Raw genomic sequence first — 8,315 nt, forward strand, 5'->3', positions numbered from 1 at the left:
TGGTAGCTGGAGCTGGGGCCCAGCCAGACATAGGCTGGTGCTAGCTAGGCTGAAGGGAGGCAATTGTCCTAGGGCTGGTGCTTGCCCACTGGTGGATGAAGCTGGTCCCAGTGCTAGAGTGGGCTCATTAGTGTGCATGCCCAAAGCCTAGGGGATTTGGGGGATAGTGCCTGTTCACCAGTGGGCAAACCCGTGTCCTGGTTTCTCTGGTTGTTGAGTCCCAGGTCTAGTACCAGCCCACTGGTGTGTGATGCCATGTCCTGGGGTCTCTGGTGGTCAGGACTATGTCCAGGGGTGGCTCAAGGGGTCTAATGGCAGCTTGTCTGCTGTTGGATGGGGCTGTGTCCCCACCCACTTAGATGGTTGGCCTGAGGCATCCCAGCATTGGTGCCTACAGGCTTGTGGGCAGAGGTGGGGCTAGATGCTGAGGCTAAGAAGCTAGATGGGGGATTTCAAAATGGTGCTTGCCAGTACCAGTGACCATATGGTGGAATGAGCTCACAGTAATGGCTGCTGCCAGTATTTATGTCCTCAGAGTGAACTGTAGTTGCTGCCTGCCTCTCCTGGACACATGCCAAGATCAGCAGGTAGGTCTGATCAAAGCTCCTTTCATATTTTTGCTTCTTCCTTGGGTCCTAAAAACGTGTGATATTTTGTATGTTCCCTTTGAGAATGGAATCTCTATTTCCCTCAGGCCTCTGAGGTTCTTGAAAGTAGGCCCTGCTGGTCTTCAAAGCCAAAAGTTCTTGGGTGGTCATCTTCCTAGTGCAGGAGCCCCAGGCTGGGAGCCCTCTGTGGCTCAGACATTTCATTTCTTGGGGACAATTTCTGTAATTGCAATTGCAATTCTCCTGTTTGTTGGTTGCCCACCTGGGGGTATGGGTCTTGACTATACTGTGACTCTGCCCTTCCTACCTGTCTTGTTGTGGTTTCTTCTTTATATCTTTAGTCGCAGAAGATGTTTTCTGGTAGGTTTTGGTCTTTTTCTTCTAGGATTGTATTGTAAATAGTTGTAATTTTGACATGCCAGTGAGAAAAAGTGGATTCAGGGCCTTTCTACTCTGCCATCTTGGGAACTTCTCCTTGATACCTTTTTTATCTCAATGGAGCTTACAAGTCACAAAAATATTTAATTATAATATGGAATAGATTTAATGGAGATAAGATTATACTAATTAAACAGTGGAACTGGTCTGATTGGGGAAGGACTGATGATAGTGATGATGGTGGTGGAGGTTAGGGACAGTTTAGGCTTTTACAAGAATATAATAAAATAATACTTCAAGTTTGGGATCTGTTTCAAGCAGAGAGAACAGCATATATAGAGGCCCTGGGAAAGGGAAAATGTTCTAGGAACTGAAAGAAGATCTGAGTGGCTAAGTATGGAAAAGAAGGAGAATGGTATGGAATGGGACCTTAGAGGTAGGCAAGGGCTAGATCTCAGAGGTTCTCTCTAGTGACTATGGTTTTAAGCAGTGAATTAGCATGATTTTATCTAGGTTTCAAAAAGAATCACCAAAGTTGTATTTCTCTTTTAAAAATACTTGATAGCTCCTTGTAGCCTATTCTACAATAATTTTTCATACTGCCTTCTGTATATCCCTACTATTAAGATTTTTATCTTGATTTATTACTAGCAGTCTGTTTTTATTTTAAGTAAGCAACTTTTTAAATTCTCCTTGAAGAAAAGTTGATTGAAGATGGAATTTTAAGTTGAAGGGGAGGAGAGTGTTAGACGCTTCACTTCCTGTGCAAACCCCTCTTGCACCCCTTGTTGCTTTGTGTTGAACTTAACAGTTTATCAGTTTTCCCAAATTGACTGCAAAGAGGTCAGAAAAGAGGCTTCAGTCATGTTTGTAAACTGAATTACCAGGGACTCAGCAGCTGTTAAATACATTTATATTAAATAGACATATTTAATCCAATTAAAGATGTTACAGGAAGACTATTTGCTTACAATTTAATGCAGGGAGCTACAACATTTCACACAGAGAGATGGAATTTTACCAAGAAGAACTGAGGCATTTGTTCTCTTTTTTATTGCCATAGTAACAATGCACTTTTCGGTGTGTCCTTATAATATTCACCAGTTTTCCACTTTGCTGTCTTTAAAAATAGGAAGAAAACACACTGTCCATCTGGAAGGAAAAGAAAATAATGAAGATAATATTAAATATAATTTGAAATAACATATGCAGTCATTTTTACTGGGTGCCACCATGTTCAAAAATAGTAAGAGATATTTTATAGTATAATATCATTAGTCTGAAAACTCATGGGAAAATTTGTGATGTCTCACATGTATACACCATTCAAAATGCTGATTTCAAGGGTTTATGACTATATTTCTATAAGAAACCATGGCAACTTAAGTATTGGACCTCTTTTTTTTTGACAGTCTCAGAAACCACAGGGTATCTGTAGATGGTAAGCATCCTTTTTATAATATCCTGCCTCACTAATAGTGCCAGACTAATGCAGCTGTTTTCCTCAGGACACTTCCACCAAATATGTTAATTAATGTTAGCTTGTTTGTTGCATCTCATTTGCTATGTGTTTGATTTGAAAACCTACTTTTTATCTTAATAACATACATAAGATGACAAACAAGTAAATTTAGGATCTATAAGAGCTTGATCTGGCACTATATTTCACAAAGAAAAAACTGGAAGTGTCGCCAAGGGTAGTGAAGGAAGGGAATGAATGTTAAGTGTGTGTATAATTATGTGTGTGTGTGTGTATACATGTTTGTATGTTTATATACACATATGTAAGTTATAGTATACATGTCTATATATACACACAAAATAACAAACATACAAACTAATAGTATAAGAGTTAATGTGTTAAGCATCTACATAAACAAGTATCCACCTTGCCCATAGGGCAGATACTGTCCTATTTTGGTGAAGGCAAAAAGAAAAAAATAAGCAATTATTTTATGCTTATTTATGTTACAATGAAGAGTAACTTCTTTCAATAACTTTGCCTCAGATTCATTGACTAACCAAGGTCAAAGAGAGGTATAAGTATATGATAGAAAGCCCAAAAATTATGGAGCCAGGCATAGAACATTTGACCTTGTGCACGTCTCATGAATGCTTTATAAAATAAAGTGTGCATGGTGATAATTGTTACCTTGTAGCATTATTTGTTATGAAGATTTAATGGAAAAATGTTTCTATAATGATCAGAGGATACTGTTCCTCTCAAAATTGAGATAAGGAACAAAGAGATAAATTTATTTGAGAATAAATCCTAATCTCCAATACTCCTGTGGCTTTATATTAATGCCACTTTAAATATAGATGCAAAAGGAAGTTGTAGGCCTGGTCCATGTGAGACCTGAGATATGAACTCAATCCTTCTAAGTCCAAAGGGCATGAGCAGTGGTCTTTTCACAATGCCACAGCTGTCTGAAAATGATACCTGGGAAGGTTTCCTCCCATGAACAATTTAAGGCAAATTAAATTAGTTTCTATCAGCAAATAAATACCCCAAGGTAAATGGACACAGGGAGATTATGATGGGAAGTTGCATCAAGAAAATTCCACATTACATGAGTGATCTTATAGACATGAAGGCTCTGAACCTCTTTTCAAGGGTAAAAAGGAAGAGATTCCATATGCCATTCTGGAGTAGAGAAATTTTAGAGCAATGAAAATATTTTGTATGACATTTTAACGATGGATATCTATGTCATTATATTTTTGTCCAAACTAAGGTGAACTGTGGACTTTGGTGATTATGATGTGTCAAAGTACGCTCATCCTTAATTTAAAAAAATAACAAAAACAGTACCACTCTGGTAAATAAAAATAATGACGATGCTTATGTGTGGAGAGGTATTATATGGGAAATTTCTTTAACCTTCCTGTCAATTTTTTTGTAAACCTAAAACTACTCAAGAAAAAAAGTCTTAAAAACAAGAAAACTCAGGGTAGATGTTTTTGGCAAAACTTTGGTTTCAGTTGTATACATATATGTGTCTGTTTGTTGGATTGTGATATAAAATATATTTTTTAGGTCAGAAAAGTTGGCAAGCCACTATAGTTATGTTACACTGGCAAATATAAGCAAAAATTAAAAAAAAATTGCACATTACAAGGACAAGTTCTCGAGGGCAAATGTGAATAAGAGTGTAACTTGTTATCTATGTTCTCACCAGATATTCCAGAGCTGGAATGGCCTAAAGGAGAAAAAATAGTACAAAAAGTGCCACTAAGAAACACTTAAATATACTTTGTGATCTGGTTCCATTCCAAATTCACATTTCTTTGTTCCTTGACTTGCAAATCATAAAGTAAATGTTCATTCAACCAACAGTTACTATGTGTCAGACACTGTTCTAGATACTGGGAATGCATGTCTGAACAAAAAAGATGAAAAGTCCTGTTCCAATGAAGATTAAGGTGTAGTTGGAAATATTAAAGTGCTTCTGGGTCTCTCACAAATGGTTGTTTTCACCTATGACCCTTCTACTTGCAGTTCTCTTTCCCTCCTCTTCAACGAGGTCATCTTCCATAGTCTGCTTAGTTCTCGTGTCTTTCAGGAAGCCTTCTGGAATCTTGTCATATGGATGCTATTCTCATAACTTATGTGCCTCTAATATTGCACTTAACATAGTTCTTTATTGGTATCTGCTTTTTTTTTTATTTGCTTGAAGGCAGGATCTTGGTCTTCTTTGTATGTATGTCACCTGTGCAATACAAGTTTTCTGAATAAAAGAATAAACTTCCTTTTCAAATAACTTCCTCTCCAAGGGCTATCCTTGCTTTATTATATATATAATGTATAAAATATATTATATATAATATATATAAATATAATTAAGTAAAATTAATTATAAATAATAATGATAATATCTATAATAAGTAATAATAAATTATATATATGTCTATTGTATATATCTGTTTGCTGCTTGAGTTTTGGTAAATGTTTAGTTAAATTTTCCCAGTATGTTCAAATGACTAGGTCTCTGCCAAATTTCTGCATCAACTTGGAATCATGTACACCTGTTTTTCCCTGTCCTTGAAGATCCCTTGAAATAAACAAAAGAATATGTAAAATAATTATATAAATAGAAACATAAGAAAGCATAATATTCACAGTTAATATAACTAGCACTAAATAACTGTTCTGTCGATATCCTTAAATTCCCTGTATATTAATAGTAAGGTAATATTTTGTGAATTAAATGCACTCACACATACATACACAGAGATAATGACTGATATTCTTAGCACCATTTTCAAAGATTTTGAGTAGCACATTAGCCCAAAGATAATAATAATTTAAAAAGGAACAAATTCCAAACCCATTAGGGAGAAAAATTACCAATGGAGCTGGAGTCGATCTGATATATCCAGCAAAATTGGGTATAGCAACTTGAATAATGATCCGGAAGACTGGCAGAGTGATTGATAGACTTCTATTAACCCATGGGGTTCGGAGAGGATTTCTTTGCTCTCTTTCTGGAGTTGCAGCAACTGGCATGGTTCCTTTAATCTGTAGCTGAAGTGTATGAGAATATATGATGAATTAACATGGAGTGTTCTTCCTTTCTCACTGTCAGTTTTATTAAAATAGGAAAAATACACTATTAGACATACACATTAGACAATCTTGGATTTAATAATTATCCATTTCCTCTGTGATTTGTTTACTAATTATCTCTGATTCCTCATCAGCTTAGTTTTTTGTTCTGCTAAATGAGCAGATGCTTAAATAGTTGCTGATAGCATCTCTTAGCCTATCCTTCTCCCTTCCCTTCATAATTCTTGCCTTAAGATTAAATAGTCCTTCCCTCTTACTAATAACCTTAGTTCTTCAGAAGCCATGTGTGGAGAGGGGAGGTGAGCATTACCTGGACTGACTTTGCTGCTCTGTGACTTAACAGTTGAGTGATCTTGGCCAACCCTGGGCCACTTACCCTTTCTGCATTTTCTTACTTGTGAAATAAAGAAGTATCTCACAGTATTATAATGAGATTGAATGATACTACAGGCAAATCATCTAGTACACTGTAAGCACCCAGAAGGGTTAATTCCTTCTCTGTCCATGAGTATTGCTCTTTTTGTGACTACATTGTCACCTTATTTTTCTTTATTACAACAACAAACTAAAAGGAAACAAAGCGTATATTTAAACCCTAATTTTACACAGAAAGAAACATAGTTACTAGCCCAGGTTCACTTAACTAGAAAGATCTAGAGACAATAACCTTTAGGTTATAACCTAGGTAATCTGGTTCCTATCAACCATAGAATTTTTATTAATAAAGAGCAATAGGTGGTTTTGGTGCCCACTACAATACCAGCTTCTGTGCCAAGCATTTAATTTTCATTGTTTTATATAACCCTACCCCCTACAGTCCTGAAAGGTGGACACTTATTTTAAGAGTAAACTTACACTCAGAAAAGTGAATTAACTTGCCATTGCCTGCCCAGCCAATATGTAGTGAATTTGAGACTAAAATCCAGGCAATAATGACCTTAAAATCTATACTTTGTCTCATCATCCTGCCTTCCATACTTGGAAGAATCTTAGGAATAATGTCTGTCAACCTTCTCTATTTAGAAGTTTGGTCTAAGGAAATCAGTTTACACAAGGCAAAGCCAAAACTTACCTTCTCAAACTTTGTCTCATATAGGTTCATTAGATTTTTCTAACCTTTATTTGACTTACTGGTTTCTTATAAATGTATTTACGTATTTCAACAATTTTTTTGTCTCTAAAATCTCCCATTCTTTTTGAGTCTACATGTCCTTGAATCAGACTTTCTATCAAGAAGAGATCACTTCAGCTGACCTCCAGTGTGGTGTTTGGTAGCATGTAACTCAGCGTTTCATCTCCTTCTTCTATTGGTGTCTATTGTAAAGGAGGCAAGTGAATAATTTTGAAGTATCTACCAAATATTAGGTGACAAAAGTGATCATAGTTGCATATACCTAATAAAAGCCTTGACAAGAACCACTTAAAGTTATTTCAAGTGTATTACATGAAGAAATATAATGATTTTTTAAAAAATGTAATACATCTTTTTTATCAGAGAGTCTGTATTTGTCAGGGAGTCTGTATTTTAGTTCCCTTATAAAAAAGCACCCCTGTTTTTCCTTCTATGCTATGTTTTTGAAGTTCCAAAAATTATCCACCTTTTCAGTTCATCTACTCTTTGGCCTGACTGCCTGAGGATTCATCTATTTCTTCAAAATAATAGCCAAGAAGTTTTAAACAGGGCCTTCTTCTCAGGTATGTGAAATAGAGTTGTCATACTGTCCGACTTCTATCATGACATCATTTTAACATCATAATAGTACTGAGAATTCTTAGTTCTGACAATAGAAAAAAAGCTCTAAAAAGTTCATTGTTTAGTTTTATCCATTTTAGGCCTGGTTTAAACACACTAACAAGCTTATGATCGATCTTAGGATCAATGACTTTTTTGGTAATCTCTCTTTATAATTATATTTTGTAAAAATATACGTGGCTGTGAGTAGAAAGCAAGTTTTGCTTAGGAATAGTCTGCCATTGAGACTGGAAACTATTAGCATCGCTTGCTATATGTAGTAACTCAAGACTCACTACACCATTTCTGCTGTAATGGCAACTCTTGTAACATTCTTGGTCCTTTGTCCCGTTCAGTTTCACAGTATATAACTGATCTTCCCATAAACTCTACCAGATAAAGTATCTCACTCAATGTGACTTTTAAAATTAATGATAAAATACAAACTGAAATGCTGAGGACTCGGTTAATGCTGTCTTTTCCTCTGCTTCTATAAAGTTTATTACAATGACTATTTCAGCAGCACATGCACCAATGCCCCAGCACACAGTGACGGCGAGAGTCAAGACTAAATATTCTTCTAGAATTAGTCTCGCTCAAAGTATGAGTTCAGAACATGCTTATTGAATCTGTGTATAGTTATATTGCTTTATTCATGCATATGTGCCTATGTAAAGATCTAGCATGATTAATGTCAGTGCTACTGAAATACTTGTATATGCTTCCTTCAACATATATTTAAACTTACTCTAAAAATAATAAATTATGAGTTAATTAGGGTTATCACTGTGATTTTCAACTATGATCTTTTATTCATTTATTTGAACAGAGGTCTGTTTATATAAAAAAACTTTATATTTGTGTAGATGCTTTTAGGTTATAAATTAATTTCACAAACATTTTCCTATTTGATTTTTAGTGTATCTGAAAAAGGGGAGTTAAGTATTATTATTCCTATGTTGCAAGTAAGGAGAAGTAGAATGAAGTTAATTTGAACTGGTTTATTGGTGCTATTGGTTTATTTTTG

General features: G+C 35.5%; 1 long non-coding RNA gene across 2 annotated transcripts; it reads right to left on the reverse strand.

Annotated features, from left to right (window-relative positions):
- Positions 1-2,017: 2,017 nt before the first annotated feature.
- On the reverse strand, positions 2,018-7,272 carry LOC140700154 (uncharacterized). 2 transcript variants are annotated; one of them, XR_012078415.1, is made up of 5 exons: positions 7,155-7,272; positions 6,629-6,870; positions 5,338-5,514; positions 4,166-4,699; positions 2,018-2,138 (listed from the first exon to the last, which is right to left on the reverse strand). It is a non-coding gene; the product is annotated as an uncharacterized lncRNA (long non-coding RNA). The 2 variants fall into 2 exon arrangements; XR_012078417.1 differs by lacking the exon at positions 6,629-6,870.
- Positions 7,273-8,315: the final 1,043 nt, after the last annotated feature.

The sequence above is a fragment of the Vicugna pacos genome, chromosome 2 (assembly GCF_048564905.1).
Source record: "Vicugna pacos chromosome 2, VicPac4, whole genome shotgun sequence".
NCBI classification, from domain to species: domain Eukaryota; kingdom Metazoa; phylum Chordata; class Mammalia; order Artiodactyla; family Camelidae; genus Vicugna; species Vicugna pacos.